The sequence below is a fragment of the Falco punctatus genome, assembly GCF_963210335.1.
Source record: "Falco punctatus genome assembly, chromosome: 9".
In the NCBI taxonomy this organism is placed as follows: Eukaryota; Metazoa; Chordata; class Aves; order Falconiformes; family Falconidae; genus Falco; species Falco punctatus.
The window spans coordinates 21,658,695-21,676,871 of NC_137589.1; the positions used below are offsets into that span (position 1 = coordinate 21,658,695).

At 40.3% G+C, this 18,177-nt stretch overlaps 1 protein-coding gene and 1 long non-coding RNA gene across 7 annotated transcripts in view; one reads left to right on the plus strand and one right to left on the minus strand.

The window, feature by feature from the left end:
- The window catches only part of PCDH15 (protocadherin related 15), an 878,455-nt gene that overhangs the window by 398,657 nt on the left and 461,621 nt on the right, over positions 1-18,177 (plus strand). For 2 of the 6 annotated variants that reach the window (XM_080401546.1, XM_080401548.1), the window contains exon 1: positions 7,095-7,338. The exons of 2 other annotated variants lie outside the window; for them this stretch is intronic. The gene's annotated coding sequence lies outside the window, so the exon portion shown is untranslated. 2 more of the 6 variants (XM_080401545.1, XM_080401547.1) reach the window with 2 other exon arrangements.
- LOC308069477 overlaps positions 1-18,177 on the minus strand; it is a 302,542-nt gene that overhangs the window by 116,857 nt on the left and 167,508 nt on the right. The window lies entirely within an intron of this gene.

Here is an 18,177-nt window from a genome sequence, read left to right on the forward strand (position 1 = left end):
TTTTTTTTTTTTTTAAAATATCTTTAGTATGTAGTAACTACTAATCAGGGCTCTGTGAATAACTGTGAAAACAGGAATAATGTAAATCATTGTGTAGTAGCTTACTAAAAGTAAATTCACTGGATATTGTACTGCATAATACTGTACGTATAGTATGCTATGTTGTAGTGCTTTCTGATGTTCAAGCAAAGCTTTAAAATACTGTCTCCGAAGACAGCCTTTTTAGCCTTCAAAAAATGTAGTTGTGAGTGACCATTACAAAACAGTCATTTGAAGAACAAAGGTTCAGGTGGTGAAAAACAGATAATCAACTGAATGCATTGAGTGTGGTAGTGGGAAACAGTGCACAGAGTATGGGAGAATGTACCAGAGAGAGAAAAAAATATGCCAGAAATCTCCCAGACAGGATTACAGCTTTTCAAAAATTGCTAGTTGAAGGGATGTCAGATGTCTCGTAAGAACTAGTATTTGGATATAAAATACCCCTTTCCTACAAAGGACATTTCATTTTTTGTGATACATCTTGCTGTCCTTTTATTGCTGAAGGATTAGGAAATCATTTAAGTGGTTTTTTTTGTTTGTTTCCCCTGCTGCCTACTGTCAGCTCACCTAGTGAGGAGAAAGCAGAATGCAACAACAGCAAGCAAGTTGGGTTCAAGTGGGACAGGAATAAAATGGTCTTTATCTGTAGCTCATCACTTGCATCCTCATTGCTGTAGTAGCGAGTGGAAGCCAGGTCATCATCGTATGGTTGTGAAGCTGTTGGTTTGAAAAGCTGAACAGCTTTTCCACAGAAGAAAACAGTTTTCAAAGCTGATATTTACTTTGCCTGCTTGTTGACAGCAACTGAAGGGCATAAGCATCTGAACCACAGAGATGTTTCTAGGACAAGACCATGGCATTTGGATGTTATAGACACTACTGTGCCACCGAGACCTTCAGACACATCTCTCACAGCCATTGCATTCAGAGAAAGAAGAGAGGGAATTTTAATTTCTATTCATTGTTTTTTTTCTATTTCCTATTCATTGGGACTTCAGTAGTGTGGCACTGTCTTGTGCTTGAAGTGGTTGGATCTTGTTTGGTGTTCCAAGCTTGGGTAGGCTTAAAATGGTGGAAAGGGGTGCTTCCAGGCTTCAAGAGCTGTTGAACTCTTATACCACCAAGTATAATGATACATTAACTAGACACTTTTAAATAGAGATGTGTGCGTATATCTCTCTATGTATATTTTATATTTTTATTTATATACATATATGCCTACAGATATGTACTTGCTGTATTTGCTACATTCCTCTGCCCCTTTCAAATATTAAGTGAATTTTAACAAACCTTCTGCATCTTCTGGGGTGCCTGGATCCTAACCAGAATCACCCTTCGTGAGATTGTGAGGCTCCTAGGATGTGCTGGTCCTAAAAGCCCATAACTGTGCTAGCATCGCACCATGCCTGAGTTTAAAAACCTTGCACCTGAGCAGCTGCACTTAGCCTCAGCACCCTGCCACATTGCCCTGGGCACCCTGCTCAGCTCTGAGTCTCTTTGCTCTACTAGGCTGTGCACTGTAAACATGACACCAGATGCCACAACAGTGACCTGAGATAAGAGGAATTTACCCAAGCAGCATCCTTTCCATCAGGGTTGATGTGAAAGGAGAGCTTTGTGCCCACCCACTGGATTGATGCTTTGGAGGTAGATTTTTATTCTCTTTCTTCTAAGGTTAAGCAGAGTTCACATTTTCTGTTTAAAACATGCCAGCAGAAGGGGATTCTGTCCTAGGACTTTCTCTGCATTTTACACTAAACAAGCCTGATCACCAGGCTACAGAGGAGTTATCTCTTAATCTGGCTTTGCAGCCCAGTAAAACCTACTTTGCTGGCAGGGATTCAGCAGTAGATGTGAGGAGTATCTCTACCAGAATTGTTACTTCCCTGGTGCTTAGAGCATTTTTCTGCAAAACAGAAGTAGTATCTTCTTGTTTTCTTCTGGTCCTGAAGGGCTTGAATTTGGTTTCATTTCCTATGTGGAAGATGATAGGCACCTCCATCCCTTATATGGCAGGATTTTTATAGAAAACTGTAGTCCTAACTTTGTGAAAGGCGTGCAACGTGGGAGTTAGGTTGTGGGAGGTGATGTGTACAGAAGCCAATATATGTGGGTCCTTACTCTCTGGTTTTCACTTGGCTTAAGGTGGGAGATGTTGTGTTTCTCAGCCTTGGTGGGACTCAGTTCTGAGTCTGCACAGACGTGGAGCTTCAGGCAGCTGGGAAATGTGAAGGATAAAATGCAGCAACACCTGTGGTCTTCCAGCAGCGCAGAGTTACTATGTGAAAAAGGAGTATTTCAAGTCTGCGATTTGATTTAGGCATTGAAAATCCCATATTTCCCTAAAATCTTGTTTCAATTCAGGACTGCCAGGGTGGCCAAGTTCTGCCACATTGCTCTGGTCACTTTTCCTTCTACTCTGCCCCAACAAGCCTTACCACTGAGATGAGGGTCTCACGTATACCAGGCTCTGAGCACGTGTACATTGGTCAAATTCCATTCTGTACAAAGCCCCCCACGTGTTTACTGAGTCCTTTTCCTGACAGTTTTGTACAAATATTCTGAGACACCAAAAGGGCTCCTGACACATAAAGCACAGTTTCCTTGGCAGGGGTTGGGTGGGATCAGGCCCCCAGTGTTGCCTTTGCAGTAAGAACTACAGGTTACACAGTCATTAGCTGTGCTGTGCTTTAGATGAGAAGTTACTGTGCTGGTTCCATCTACTTAAACCTCCTGGTTCTTTAAATAGGTGTCCTTGGCCAGCTTTTCTCACTCCGTTAATCCTAGCACAGATGAACTGGCATGAATATAAATGTTTATGGCAGTCTTCACAGCTGCATATGGAATATATCTGATTGTTTGCCTGTAGTCAGTGCTGTGGGTTTACAATTTGATGCTCTATAAAGAATCTTAGATAATCTTTCTGAAAGGAGCTGTGTAAATGAAGATATAATTAGCTTTATGGTTTTGGGTTCTTTTTTTTTTTTTGGAAACAGATATCTTTTAATAAAGCACTGGAGCACAGAATAGCCATTTCCTGTGATTTTCATTCACATAATATTTATAGTGCTACAGAACAAATGAGCCGTTGAAAAGGGAGAAAAATTAATACTGTGAATGAACTTGCCTTGAGAGGAATTTGTGATAAAATTATGAATCTAACAAACTTCAGTAAACCAATTACTGTTCCTCCTGGATTTGTGAATATGAAAGCTCAATGGGATTTGATGTAATCCCTCCCTGTGAACAGATGGGCAGATTGCAGGTCTCTGCAGAATGTGTTCCAGCCCTCCCAATTCCTTCCACAGTCGGCTGTGATCGTGTTTCTTTACACCTTGCCTCTTGGTGACAAAAATACTGGAAAAGGCACGAGCAGAGTCAGTGAAGATGTTTGTGACATGCCCCTGTGCAAATTACGTTTAGGGTTTTTTTCATCCAGTACTTCAAGTCACATAGAAGAAGGATGGTCATTTTTGAATGCCCGGTGGCACATTACAATGGGCCTACTAGTATTACTGTAGTTAAGAGGCAGTCAGCAGGGAATTATAGACAGCCAAATTTTTTACTCCAAGTTCAAACCATAAAATTCATAATATGAAATTATAAGAACTAAACCAGGAGCAATTTTTAATTCTCCTCCCTCCCTGAAATCAGTTTGATCACAGTTATTCACTTGCCATCTGCATTTTCTGCCTTCAAGAGCAGCAAACTTTCTGCTTTTCAGGAACATAGTAAAAATGTTGCATCGGGTCATAGCTAAAATGATGCTGTATTTTGTCTAGTGTAATTCCAACAACCTCCTTATGCTGCTTGCATTGCTCCTTACATTGCAAAACATAAAGACATCTATATAGTGGGACGGTGCAAGTAGTTTTGTTTGCCTCAACTGAACTACACAAAATATTAAAACTGAATATTTTTAACTGTTTTGTACAGTTATGGTCTTGCTTTTAACTGGAAATTTGTATGCTGGTAACTTTAAGACGTGATCCAGCATTTGTTTCCTAAGTAGTAACTAACATTTCTCAAATATATTTTGCAACTACTCAGTAATGAAAGAAATTGCTGCCTGCTTATGTGAGTATGTAACTTACTTGGAGGCAAAACTAGGAGTGATAGAAAATTTATGTTGGAAGGGATGCTGGGAGGTCTGTGGTTCCATCTTCAGGCTCAGAGCAAGGCCAGCTCTGGGGCCAGAGCAGGCATTTCAGGGCCTTGTCCAGTCAGGTCCAGAAAACCTCCAAGGACAGAAACTGCCCAGCGTCACTGGCAACCTGCAGCACTGCTTGTCTCTGCTCTTGGAGGAACATTATTCCCTATATCCTTATATTACTGTTTCAGCTTATGGCCGTTCCCTCTCCTTCTGCCACATCTGAGCCCCATCATTCAACCAGTTCACCCATTTTTTTGTTAGATTGTGCCGTCCTCACTTGGATACAAAAATGTTGTGGAAGACAGTGCTGAAAGTCTTGAGAAAGTCAAGGAAAATGACAGCTGCTGTCCCCTCATCCGCGTTTTATCACTTTATTATTCCTGTCATTCTACCACAGTCAGGTTGGTCAGGCATGATTTAGCTTTGGTAAATCCAGGCTGACTGATCCCAGTCACCTTTTTCTCCTTCATATGCCCAGAAATGTGTTTAGGGAGGACAAGCTCCATAATTTCCAATGATTTTCATGTCATATAAGGTACTTAAAATAGCTGGAAGATGGGAAGTAACTTTATACAACTATATAACTTAAAAGGCTAAAATGGAAAACCTGTTGTATCCACACAGAATTGTGAGCAGAATCAGAGCCATGCAGCAGCTTCACAGTAAGTCAGAAGATCTGTCCATCTTGCAGAGCGGTGGGTTGAACTTGCATTCCTAAGAGTACGTGCTCCTGGAAATGGTAGGTGGGGATAGGGTCAGTGAAGAACAAATAAGGCTCTAGTGGGACCTTAGTTCCTGCTTTTGCAGAAAGCAGGATTTGTTTTCCAGACACTTTATCCTTGAGAGCAGAAAAATACACCTCTGGGTCTGGTAACATTGTATTTTTATTTTCACCGTGCTGCTGTATAACTGTAAATACATTTCAAGAAGACTTTGGCGTGCTCATCAATTGATTGCATAGAAAATCCTCTGTGAAATGATGACCCTGGATATGTTTTGGACATATTCATTGGTGAGATACAGGATCCTCACAGAAGGTAAAGAAATTAGTGAGCACCTTTCAAGTCAATCGTTATTTTTGTCAGATTTTCATGCTTCCAAAATAACTTCCTTATGCAAAGCACTCAAGTATTGTAGACTGTAAGGTGAATTAGTTCCTTTTGATAATGTTTTGAGAAAATTTGAAACTAACAATAGGGTTCTTGTAGCATATAAAATATTTAATATATGTGTTCATGATTAAGCAACTTTTTTCTTTCACTGTGCGCCACTTTGTCTAGGATAGTCCTTTCTGCCTTTAGGAATTGTTTTGTTGTAGGGGAAAGCAAAACCCTGACTTAAAGATTTTGTACTGCTGATTTAATGGGAGCTGGTCTTAGCATTTTGAGAACACGTGAGTGTTGAATACTGGTTACAGAAGTATATGTTTGTGGCTTACACTTTGGACAGGTGTATCTCACAGGAAAGCTAAAGCTTAGTAATAGAGCAAACTGAATGCACACACCTACATTGGGAAAGCGTAATTACTCTGTTTTTTGCTATATATACCAGGTTTTAAAATTATTATTAATTTATTTTTTTTTTTTTAAGTTTTCATTGTTAGGTCTCAGTGTTACTGGTTTTATCGGACAAAGAAAATGCTCGTTCTGATTAGTCTGAATTAAAGTTTTGTGTGTTTCTTTTGAAAGAAATAAAGATTTGAAGTCTTACTGGTAGGTAGAGCTTGTGTATGAGAACCAGTAGCTTTAGACAGTTTTGCAGTAATTCTTTATGGGTTTTTTTAGAAGAACCGGTGAGCAATTTTAGTCCCAGCACAGGTTTTCAAGTAATTGATGTACTATGTTATAATTTCATAGAGGTTACTTCACCATACAAATCTTTTGTAGTGAGCCTCTATTTAGTCTCACCCTGTAGCCTGACAAAAAAATTTGAAAAAATGGCCTTTTTTGTAATAGGGACAAAAGCACAGTAGGAAATTGGCCCAGAACCTCTGAAGTTATTTTGCTTTGGCCACAAAAGCCTTTTAGAAGATAACCACCAGCTTTTATTTCCAGATTAGTCACATTTAGCTGGTGCCCATACCTTGCCAAGTAGATCTGAAACTGTCATAGCATTTTCTCCATTTCACAGCAAGTTCTGTAACTACACTCTCCTTGCTCACACTGCAACTTGCAGCTGTAGATACTACTCTTTAAAGGTAAGCCCAAATTTGGACAGGCTTACTTAACTGCTTACAGGAGTAGGCTGTGGAAAGGGTTGGTGCTTGGTGTGAAATCCCACTTGTCCTTATCAGTCATTCGATTTTTAATAAACTTGGGTAGATGCCTGTGCAGTCTCAACATGAGTTGCATTGTGAGTCTGTGCAGCCTTTTCTGCAAACGGGAGTTTCAATTAATGCTGTTTCAATATAGTGAGGGTAAATAAAAGACTGAAATATTTCTTGAAAGGCGGTGCTGTCTTCTGTTTTAGCCAGTCACATCAGGCACCTTTATTTCGGATACCTTGGCCTTAACTAGCAGCATCGTTGTGTTGGGAAGGGCTTTAAAGAGATTACTCCTGTCCTGTCAAATGATCTCATAAACAAGCGTAAGCTACTTCCTCCCTCGCTGCTGGGAAGGCAGAAAGAGCCGATACCAAGCTGCCGGGAAAGCCGGTGGGACACGGAGCAGGACAGCGCCCCGCGCTCGCTGACCCTGGGACCCGGAGCCGCCTCTGGGGGCCGCGCAGGCGTTCGGGGGCGCCGGGGCTGGACCGGGCCGGGCCGGGCTGGGCAGGGGGCGGGCACAGCAGTGCCGGGCCCGCGCCCAGTGCCCGCGGGCAGGTGGAGCAGTTGGGATGCGGAGCGGAGGGTGGCGAGCGGCTGTGTGCCTCTCGGGCTGATGTGCGGAGGTATGCTTCTTGTCGCTGCTATTCCTTCGGTTATTTCTATGCCAGCTGCGTGCGCTGCGCGGGGATCGCTGTTGCTCTGTGTTTTATCGGGTTTCCTCTGGAAGCAGAGTGACGCGCAGTTGCGGCGTTGTTGTTACTCCGTGCAGAGCCCTGGGGGGGGAACTTGCTGTGTGACCCAGAGCGGCAAACTTCGAACTGCGAAGTCAAGCTGGGTTTTCTTCTTGTTTCTTTCTTTCCCTTGGAATTAAATCGAGGTAAGATTGACCACAGAACTAATAGTTTATTCATCTGTTTAGAAGAATCTGTTGCGGTGCACCCCTCGTTCCGTTAGGCTTAGAGTGGGGGGAGTCGGTAAAAGAGGTTTGTTTGGGCAGTGTCCTTGGGGAAACTGAAGTCGGTCTTCCCTATCAGTGCAGTTTCCCTGCAGTGATGTAGGAAAGATCTTAGCACTTGCTTTTCAGCTATTTGTAGTACAAATTAATGTTTATTGCAAAGTATAGCTCCTGCAACCGTTCTTTCCTTTCTCAGAGGAAGTTATTTTCAGATGGCAAGCAAGATTTTGGCTAATTTTTGCAGGTTTTGGAGTTAAGGCTTAGTGTATGGCTAATTTGTTGATATGCCTCTAAACTCTGTGCAATAGTAACTGTGTTAGTACTTTCTGTTAGTCTCTTGCTTCATCCCCTTCTTCTCATGCCACAGATAACCTGAATTAAAAAAAAATCAGGGTTGTTTGTTTTACCTTGAATATCCTTCATATTTAGCTGTTCTTACTGCATAGGTTTTTTTTGGTGTGTTTTTTTTTTTTTTGTGTGGTGTTTTTTTTTTTTTTTTTTCATTATTGATTCCTTGTCTGTTACTTTGGCTGGGCTAGGGTATTATTTTAATAATTACACTTCCTGGATTTTTGCATTTCCCTTGTTCAGCATTCACTACAATACTACTATCAATGTAAAGATACTGTTTTAGGTAAAAAAAAAAAATATTTGCAAATTTTAGTGATTACTGGCATCTGTCTAATATGGAGAACTGTAATCAAGTTTATTATACTTTACATACAATTCAAAGACAAAACGGGTAAGTGTGTGTATATATTTATACGCAAGAAGGAAGCTTACCTATAAATGCAGTGCTATATTGTTGCAAGAGGGTAACAGGTTGCCGTGTGAGGTTAACTCTAGGTCCACATTTCATTACTTCTTATAAAGTCAGCTGACTGGTATAGTAAATAATGAATGATATTAATGTTAATGTATTGTGGACTTTTACAGGATTGAGTCTTGCTTCAGAGAGTTTGAGGCATTGTGTATGAATTCTGAGTTACTGTTATCTGAATGTAACTATTGCTTTTGGTTTTATTTTCCTGGGGAGGCAGAAGACTGGCTAGCCAGCAGGGTTATTTGATGCATTTTGTCTATCGGTGTAAGTGCTCAGGTTTCAGGAACATAATCCACATGGCTTTGCAGTTACAACCCTGTGAAATAAGAGTGTAATTTAATGAGAGGATTGCTCTGCTTAACAATGAAGTGCTCCTCTCTCAGCTGTTGTACTGAGCTGCTGAAGCAAGAAAGTTCCACCCAATTGCTGTGTTTCACACTTTACCCTTGGAGAGTGAATATACACACTGTAAAGTTTGGGGCTCGATATCTTCTTTATGGTTTTCTACTTGTGGTAAATCACTGGTTGGAATAATTGTATTGTCACCTTGTGTCATATTTGCTCAGGTGTAATAGCATTGCCAGAAAGTCAGTCGCCTGTAAAATTGTGGTGCAAAGTTTTTAATGTTCTTTGGAAAGGTGGTGGTGGGGGTTGTTAGAGGATTTTTTCCTTTAAAAAAATAAGTGTTTCTTTTTCTCTCCTTTCTTCCCCCCCCACCCCCTTTTTTTTTTTTTTTTTCATATGAGCTTATTGGTTTACTGGTGTATGGGATTCTCTGATGATAACATCTTTCCAAGAAATGTTTATGCTGAAGAAGCATTTGCTCAGAAATACTTTCAAATCACATGAAATGAATGAAATTTAATCTGTTAAGATTAAAAATAAAATCAAGTGGCCATGTTAGAGTCTGGTCTTTACTTGCTGTACAGCTAAATTGTTGTAACAGTTAAAGGTATAAAGTGGGAATTGATTCCTTGTGTCCTGCAGGTTTTGGTTTAAGATGTCCAGTTCTGAGCTTCATTTCTGCTTTTTAAGTTGTGTGTGTGTGTGTGTTGATTTTTTGTCTATGAACGTCCATTATCCCCAAGTACTATCTTTTTTTTTTAAAAAAAGGAAAAAACAAATTGTCATGAAGATTGGACTTGTGAAGGGCATTTGTGTAATTTAATGTTGATATTGAACTTGCAGGGCTGAGATGTGGTAACACTGACATTTGTAGCCAGTTTTTGCGCCATTGGCTCTAAGTTCATGATTTTAAATATGTGTTAGGAGCTTCAGATTGGAAAACACCATCTGTGTCTGCAACTGTGGTTCCTGCTACTGCAGCCTTAATGCCTTACCATTGTTGGCATACTTACTAGGTCCCATCTGCATTTCTTTTATTCTTCTGTCACTGGTGCTCCCTTAGATATCTGGAGCTCCTGACACTCAGGTCCTTCTCCTGATTTCCAGAGTAAATACAGTCTTTTTTTTCCCAGTATTTTTACTGTCTTTTTTTGATGCCTGTTTCACCTGACATTCATATTTTAACATGGTGATCAAGATGGTGTGTGGCATGCATTTTTATGCATAACCAGTGTTTTGGTTCAGTGATACCATTGCTTCCTTGTTCCTATTGGAAGTATGTCTGTTCTGGATCCAAGTATCACATTTGCCAGTTTGCACCTGGATCACATTGATGGTTTATAATTGTGTGTAATTATCTAAAACACCTAGGTTGTCCTCCTGTGCAGTTTTCACTGGGAAGTGCACAGCATACCAGGAAACTTCTTGTACTTCCCGGGAACGTGATCTTGAGTTCTGCCTTATCGAATTTTGTCCTGTTGCTGTTCAGTTCTTCAGAACATCTAGTTATTTCTGTGTAATACCTATGTCCTCTCTTCCAGTATCTATATCTCCGCTCTATTATGTGTCATCAACCTATTTCTAATTCCAGCAACAGAGTTATTGGTTGAAACACTTCATAAGATCAGTTCCAAGACTGATTTTTAAGACCTAATAATTACTTAAGTTTTCAGGACTTCTGCTGTTGTGTCCCCTTGAACCAGATGCTCACCTACCTATAAATTCCACTGCTAGTTGCAGCTTAACTGATAGTTTCCCATGTGATGCTGCTGAATACTCTGCTAAAATCCAGATTAATGAGATCTACAGCATTTGGAGAATGTTATCTGATGAAGTAATCTCTTAGGTTAGTCTGTCACAAGCTACCTTGTGTTAAACCCATAATAAATTTGGTTAGATTTTCCACTGCTTTCAAGTCTCTAGAAGAAAATTTTAAGGGAAGCATACTTGGTCTCTATGCCACGGAAGTAAGTGTTATAGTCATGTAGAAAATTCTCTCTTACTTTAAACATGAATAATTTATTTGTTACTCTTTAATTGTATGCAGTATCCTAGTTAAAGAAAATGTCTTAGTAATGTTCAATCTTGTGTGCCTTTTATTTAAAAACTCTGGATTTGGCTGTTTAATGGCCCCTAAAGTTTTTATTTCACTTTGATGATTTCTTCTTTTGTACCCTTGTGTATCTTACATGTTTCTTTTTTTTTTTTTCTTCTCCATTCACCCCCTTCCTCTCATACCATAGTAAATGTTAATGCCCTTACTAAAAATAAGATCAAAATTTTCCTTTGTTACTTAGATTATCTTTCCCAAAATACCCTTCTTGCTGCACAGGAACCCAAATTTTCTTTTTCTGATCTTTCCCAACATAGAGCACCCAACAATCTTTTTAAAGCTATCAAACCCAGGAAAATACTGTGTTGGGACTTTGAGATCTTCCTGAGATTCTGTTATACCAATTCTTACTGTGGTTTTGTTTTTTTTTTCTTTTCTGAACCTCTTAATTGTTTCTGGTTTTAAGGTTTTTAAAAACCCGCATGTTTTCATTAAAAACTTTCTAATTTTAGTGGCAGTTAACTGTTAGATGTGTATTCATACAGAAAAAAAATGTCAAATCTTTCTTCTTCAAAGTCTTTCTGTCCCTCTTCCTTCCTTGGAATACGGAGGGGTTTGACACCTTTGATTTGAAGATTACTAGGCCTCCTTCATATTCAGATAGCTGGGCTTCTCAATTCAGTTGATTTTTCTAGTTGGCTCAATTTTTTATTTTTTTTTTTTTTCAAAACAAGTGTGGATAACTCTTAATTACAAATCTGTTTTCTTTTGTTCTTCCATTTTGTTTAATCAGCTTATTGCCATTCAAATCCAGTTTCTGTGAGTGAACTCTCTCAAAATCGAGTATGAATTAACCTTATGTCTTCTATATACAAAGGTTATCCACTAAGTCAATCATGTATGAGAGTATACAGATTACACTGCTGTTAGTATTCTTTGCTCTTCATAGCTGGAAAATGAAATTTTTCTAATAGTGGCACAGTTTCTATATAGTTCTTACTCCTCTTAAGAACACTACAGCAATCTACATATTGCTTCAGTGTTTATGGCATTACTGCAGTTGAATGCAGTTTGACTGGATTGGTTCTTCCCAGAGTGATTTTTATAAAAATGAGTATTGAAGTTTAACATATGGTGCTCTCCTGGCTTTATGTCTCTGTCTTAGATGGAAAACCCTTTGGAGAATTTCTTCTCTGTCCATGGCTGGAGAAATAATAAGATCAAGTTAGCTGGTTGCACCATGTTTTGTTATCCAGGTTCCTGGCATTTATATGTAATTATTCTCTACTAGCAGCTCTGTGCACCCCAAGAGAACCAATCGCAGTTAATGGCAGAACTCTGCCCAAAATTAGGCCAGACATGGTAACAGCATCAATGTTACAACACTTGTTAACTGTGGCTAGTGCGCTTTGTTGTAATAAACTGAATAATCAGAGTGGTTATTTCATCTAGAGACCACAACAGATGCAGAAGTTGTTCACTTTGTCCTGATGGAGCAGAAGCATTTCTCATAAAGGATTCCTTCAACTGCTGCTGAGGCTGTTTTCTGTTCCACCTGAAGAGAAGTTATTTAAGATTTTCTTTTCTCTATCACAGAGTGACCATAAATTGGATATACATCATACTGTTTTACAGGTACGATGAGGCAACGCCACAAAGCTAGCAGACATAATCAAACCTGAAGCTTGTCCTTTGTAATAATTCAGAACCTGATCTGAAGTCTATGGAAGACAGTATTTCTAAGATTCAAATCTTTGCTTTAGTGCTTCCAGGTGGCATGGTTTTACAACCATGCTACTGTTGTGCTTGTAACTAATTGAGTGCATGCTGTCTCTCTATATGTACGTACGGACTCATGTAATGTGTGTGTATGTATGAATATGGTAACTACTGTCCTGTCTTCGGGGTATGAGCTTCAGCAGTCAAGTGTGTCTTTGTTCCAGCCCTTGTTTTTGTGGTGCCCCGTTTATTTTGTTGTAAGTTCCACTTGCTGAGTAGACCTTCTCTTTCTCTGAGCAGTAGCCATCAGCTAAATTGCCAGCAAATTCGTGCACAGATAGATATTAACTGTTGGTTTGATGGAAAAATATCTGCAGGGTTTCGGATTTTAAGCAGAAAACCTTTGTATCACAATATACAGAAGTAATTGTAAGCTCTATTAAAGCATGGAATATATCTTGAAATTTTATAGCAGTTTTTAATGTCTCACACCTTTTGTAAAGTAAAATTCCACTATGACTTTTTGTACTGAAATTGTTCAATTTTCTGAATATCACAGCTGCTTTGTCTTTGAAGCTGTATAAGCTGATTCTACTTTTGATGTGACATTTGAGATGCTACAACACCTTTTGCATTTCCAGAAAACTACTATTGCTTGGTAGTACTCTTTTCCATCCCAGCATATTAGCACACATTAGATTATAAAATAGATAACTGTTACTATTTTTAAGCACACTGTCTTAGATCAAACATATGATGAAAGAGTAGAGGAGGATTGTGACAATCGAATCATTTGGAGATATAATTTCTGATGATTCAGTGGGACAAAAATGGTTTGTTACAGTTTGCTTCTGAATGTACTGGGGCCAAGATGCTTCTAGGTTGCAGAAGAGTTACGGTTCCTCAAGTGACTGTTCCTGATCTGGCCACAGTCTGTAGGTTGTGCACACTCGCTGAATCCCAGCCATGGGATTTGTGTCTAATGGTCGAAGAGTTTGGCAGGGAGGAAGGTTTAGGGAGTGGTGGTTACTGGTTTTGCTACTCTTTAGTGTCATTGCAAAGTGCTTCCATGATTGTGAGCTGTGAAAGTGCATGATCGACCTGCTGCACTGATGGTCCTGGGAAAGTGCATTTTGATTTCAAGTTATCAGATCGTAAAAATTTGAGAAGGCAGTACTTCTACCTTGAGTATGGCCATAACCACAGCTCTCTCAGATCAGGGAACAGCCAAATAAAACAGCTGCTGTTTTACACAACAGGTCAGAAGCTGATGATGGGATACAGAGTTGTTCTTGGTCCATAAATTTATGGTCTTGGTTCATAAATAACCAACACTTAATTTTATTTTGGCAATGTACTTTCACACTGTATCCTTCCTTTAACAGTTTTGTAATGAGTTTCCAGCATGCTTGATGCTTTGGGGACTCTATTTTAAAAGTTCTCTGCTCAACCTACTGAGCATTTGCTTTAGAAATACTATGTATTGAGAATAACACTATATTCACCACCACTTCTGTGTCTCAAGTTCAGTTTTCTGCATGCTTTGTTGTATCCTGAGCAGGGAGTGTAGTGCTGCACCTTTGAAATAACTGTTAACCAGGTAAGCTCACTACACCATGCTGGTCTATGTTCTTTGTACATTGATTTAAAAACTGCTCAGGGCTGTTCTTGTTGAGTAGGCAGCGTGTTGGATAGCTAACCGTTCCTGGGCTGCCATCACAAAAATAGGTGAATTACAGTACACCTGCCCTATCTCTGAAGTCATGAACCTCATAGGAAGTAAGCTAGACAAAATCTTCTTTGTTTCAGAAATACAGAAACAAATATGTAGTGAAGTGGCCACCAAGCTGTTGTTCGTGGTGGAGTTGACTCTTCCTAAGATGAGTTTTGAGTGTAGCTACTAGACATATCATGCAATGTTGAATTGATTCATCCTTGCCAGGGCATCTGTGCTTAGATATGTAAGATTGATCTGTCCTGAGCAAAACGTAACTGCTGCTACTTGCCTAAATGATGAATGTTGTAAAGCCTCGACAGGTGAGATGCTCTGTATAATACAGAGTATTATACATGCAAGGGTGTGTGTGAAAGATGATATGCTGATGGAGGGATTTGGTTGCTTTCTTTGACGGCCCTCTCTTTTTGAGATCTAGTGGAGTTAGTTCTAGCTTGATAGAAAGTGCCCTGCTGTACCTGTCTGGTGGAAGCAAGATGTGAATGGCCTAGTCTGTTTCTGCTGGACCTTAAGAGCTTTGTTTAATTTGTACTGCTGTGACTCTTCAGTCATATGCGGTGTCCAATTTGTTTTCTAAATAGCTAAGATGGGCATTGGTGTTGCTTCTGCAAGTGAATCTTTATGCTGCACATACTGTTTGAAATGCAGTCAAAGTCTAGTATACTTGCTTGTCCCAAGCGTACCTGTAAACAAGTAGAGAAGACATGCTTCTCTGTTAATTTTGACTCGTGTTCTTTGTCCCTGGATGGTTCTGATTTACTTGGATGTTGATCACACCATAGGCAATGCTTTCCTTAAAGGTAGGGAGCAGGGTAAGAAACTGTGACCCTGTAACTTAAAATTTAATAGCTTAAAATCTCCCAGATTTCCCAGCATCAGCTGGAATGTGGAGTCCACATTGCAATTTATGAGGCGTGGTGGACCATGGTTATTACTACAGTTGTTTCAGCTGATGAGTTGCACACTAGACATAGCACAAGGCTGCTGCTAGTGCTTACAGAGCTCTCCAGAGGAAAGATGATTGATTGATCCAAGGCCTAGTGCTGTTTTGGCTTTGGATCAACATCAGAGACCTAAGAATGCAACATGAACTACCCAGTGAGTGGACCTGTTGCTTATCTTTTGGTATAACTTCCTTCTTTTTCCCTGCTCACATTGACTTAGCTCAATGCAAAACATTTCCATGTAGCATACGTTAGAGATGTCTTTGTTCAGATAGCTTTAACCCCAGTAAAAAGCTGTTTTGCCCCCTCTGTATTATATGAAACTGCCCTGTTTGTTTAAAAGTGTTTTTTAAGACCCACTGTTAAATAAACCCAGACGGAGTAGTGTTGCATTAACTGGCATGCTGTCTGCTTGGTATTTTTGCTGTTGTAAGTGCACTCTAAGTTGAGATTTGAACGGTGGGGTCTGTGAGTCTCCCTGCAAATGAATGTTTTGTTATCCAGCCTGTGCCTCAAATAGTTGCCACAGCCACTGTGTTATGTCTGCATCCTCCCCTAGGACAGCCTCTGCACCATGCCACAAGAAGAGTTAGAGGCCTTCAAAAGGGTTGTCTTGTTTTGTAATAGGAGCTGGGTCAGCTGTGGCAATTTCCAGGCACTGCACATATCTACACATACGGTGTCAGCAGGGGTTAATAAGGCCCCAGAGGTGCATGCTTGCTTGCTCTCAGGTGAACCCCTCCAGTTTCTGTCTTCCTCTCTGCTGCCCTAAAAATGGGAGAAAGCCCTCATACTCCTTTTCCCCCATGGTCTTTTCTCAGAAGGCTTATGAAGATGGCTGCCTCTCAACACACCCAAACTAGCACCTTGCTGTGAGCATGGGTATCAGCAGTGTCTCCTGGTACTTCTTATACTGAGGGACACTTGGAGCTGCTTGTTCTTCCCATCAAAGCCTCCCCTCCCCACAAGTCAAAAAGCTATTCTCCTTGGTAGGGGTGGTCACCCTCTTTAGAGTGGGATGGCTCTTTGTCTTAGTAGGCATTGTGTCCTAGGCATGTTGTCAGCCTCTGTCTGCACCCCTCTTGAGCAGCAACATTATCTCTTTTAGGTGCTGGTCTGGCCTTGCTGAGGGCTTTACCCCTCTGGGTTGATCAGCAGCAGGTCCTTGATACTCACGTGTGATCACAGTGAGTCGTGAGCCCTGGCTTGGCTGTACCACCTGAAGTAGAGCCAATGGCAAACTTGTGTGCATTCAGCTCACTGGCACCTGAACTTCCCTGTGTGGGTGCAGGGTTTATAGTGTTTTCTGCAGGTTGCCTTCAGTTATCCCCTTGGGACTGCCTTCAGTACCCCTTGGCACAGCTTCTGCCCTAGATGCAGTCACACCTCTCCCAGGCACCAGGTACCAGCACCTGAACAGGTTTCACAGCATTACCAGCCACGCTTTGGAGAGCACAGAGTGCTTTCTGAGGGACAGGTAGTGCCAGAGCCTCTGCCATGGCTTGCACACGTATGTGGGTGTGAAGCTTGAGCAACATTGGTAGCACAAGCAGATGTCTGACTCTTGCTTTGTGCAGTTTCAAGTGGCTCTTGGATCGGAAGTCAGACTCTTGGTTTCTTTCTTAGCACAAACATTTACATATAATCCCTGAAAAATGTGACTTTACTTCAGCAGACTTGAAAGAATGCACAATTAGTAAGTAGAAACAGTGCTGATGTAGTCTTTGGTTTCTAGTTTGCAGACATCTGAGGTGCCAGTAGATGTGTGCAGAAAATGAGACAAATCTGAGTGCCTGATGGGGAGAGTAAAGAAAGGTTTCTGTACTTACTATCTCACCACACAACCTACATGATTGTTATGAAGTGAACTGATGAGAGATACTACTTCTCTCACCATCGTTAATTAGGATGCAAGTGTTTTCTGAATGTGCCAGATGTTTGGCTTTCATTATCTGGAAGTTTCTTTCATTTCCAACCCTAGTGAAAGGGAAGCTTGAGCACGTCCACCAACAGAATTATAAACAGTTTCCTGTATGAACGAAGAAAGCAGCATACTTAATGAACTGCATCATGGTAATAGTAAGTCCAGCTAATGAATGCTTTCCCTGTTATTTTAGAGAGGTGGCTGAGTGACATTTTTCTGATTCTGGATCCCTGAATCCGTATGGATTATTTATCTAAGATAGGCTTCCTTTTATTTTAATATTTGTAAGGAGTTTATTTAATACCCTATATTTTACAGTCAGACTTCTGAATTATTCAGTATACTCTTATATGCAAAGTTGACTAAGGTAAGGGTATGTCCTCTAAGGTGCTAGCATTTGAAACAAAAAATCTTTACTAACAGTTTTTTGCATTTATTCTGGAGAAATCCAGTGAGCATTTTTACAAAGCACTATAATATCAGCTCCAATAACATTTTTTTTTAAATATTACTTTGTGTAGAAGGAGGAGTTTCTGAACTATAAGTTGTAACCAGGTAGTTAAGACTTGAATGTTCAGTAATGCTCTGGTAAAACCACTGTAGATTCTTGACTCCATGTAATGAGGCAGTGTTACCTATCAGAATATTCGCCAAATATTTTGCCATACTACTGGACTGTTTCGGATACATGTGCAGCTTTGTATTTCTAAGGATTCAATAAATGTTTTTTGGAGCATTGAAAGGCACTTGGATACATGGTATATTGCTGTGCCAGGTGGAACAGGTTTCTTCTTTCCAGTAATAGAAGAGAAGAGAACTTGTTTCACGTGGTATTGTTTGAAAATATTTTCTTCAGCCAGGCAAGCTGGATTTGGAGGGGGGATTTGTCTGCAGTTCTTTAGCATTTAATTCTTGCCATAACTGATCTGGGAGTGATCTTCACTGCAGCTCAAGTGTGACTCATTGGTTTTTCTGATGATTGGAGCTGAGAACCTACTGGAACTAGTTACAGCTAACAGGAAGACCTGTTAGAAGAAGAGTAGGTGGCCTCAGGGTTTAAATGCAAGATGCATGTTGTAACAGATGAACTTTTAGGGCTGCCCTACGGTGGTCCTTCAAAATTATATTCTTCCAGTCTAGAGGTGAGAATATAGCTGAAGCCTCTTCCTGGTGCTAGAAGCAAGAAGATTATTGTGAGTTGTGCTAATTATTCACATG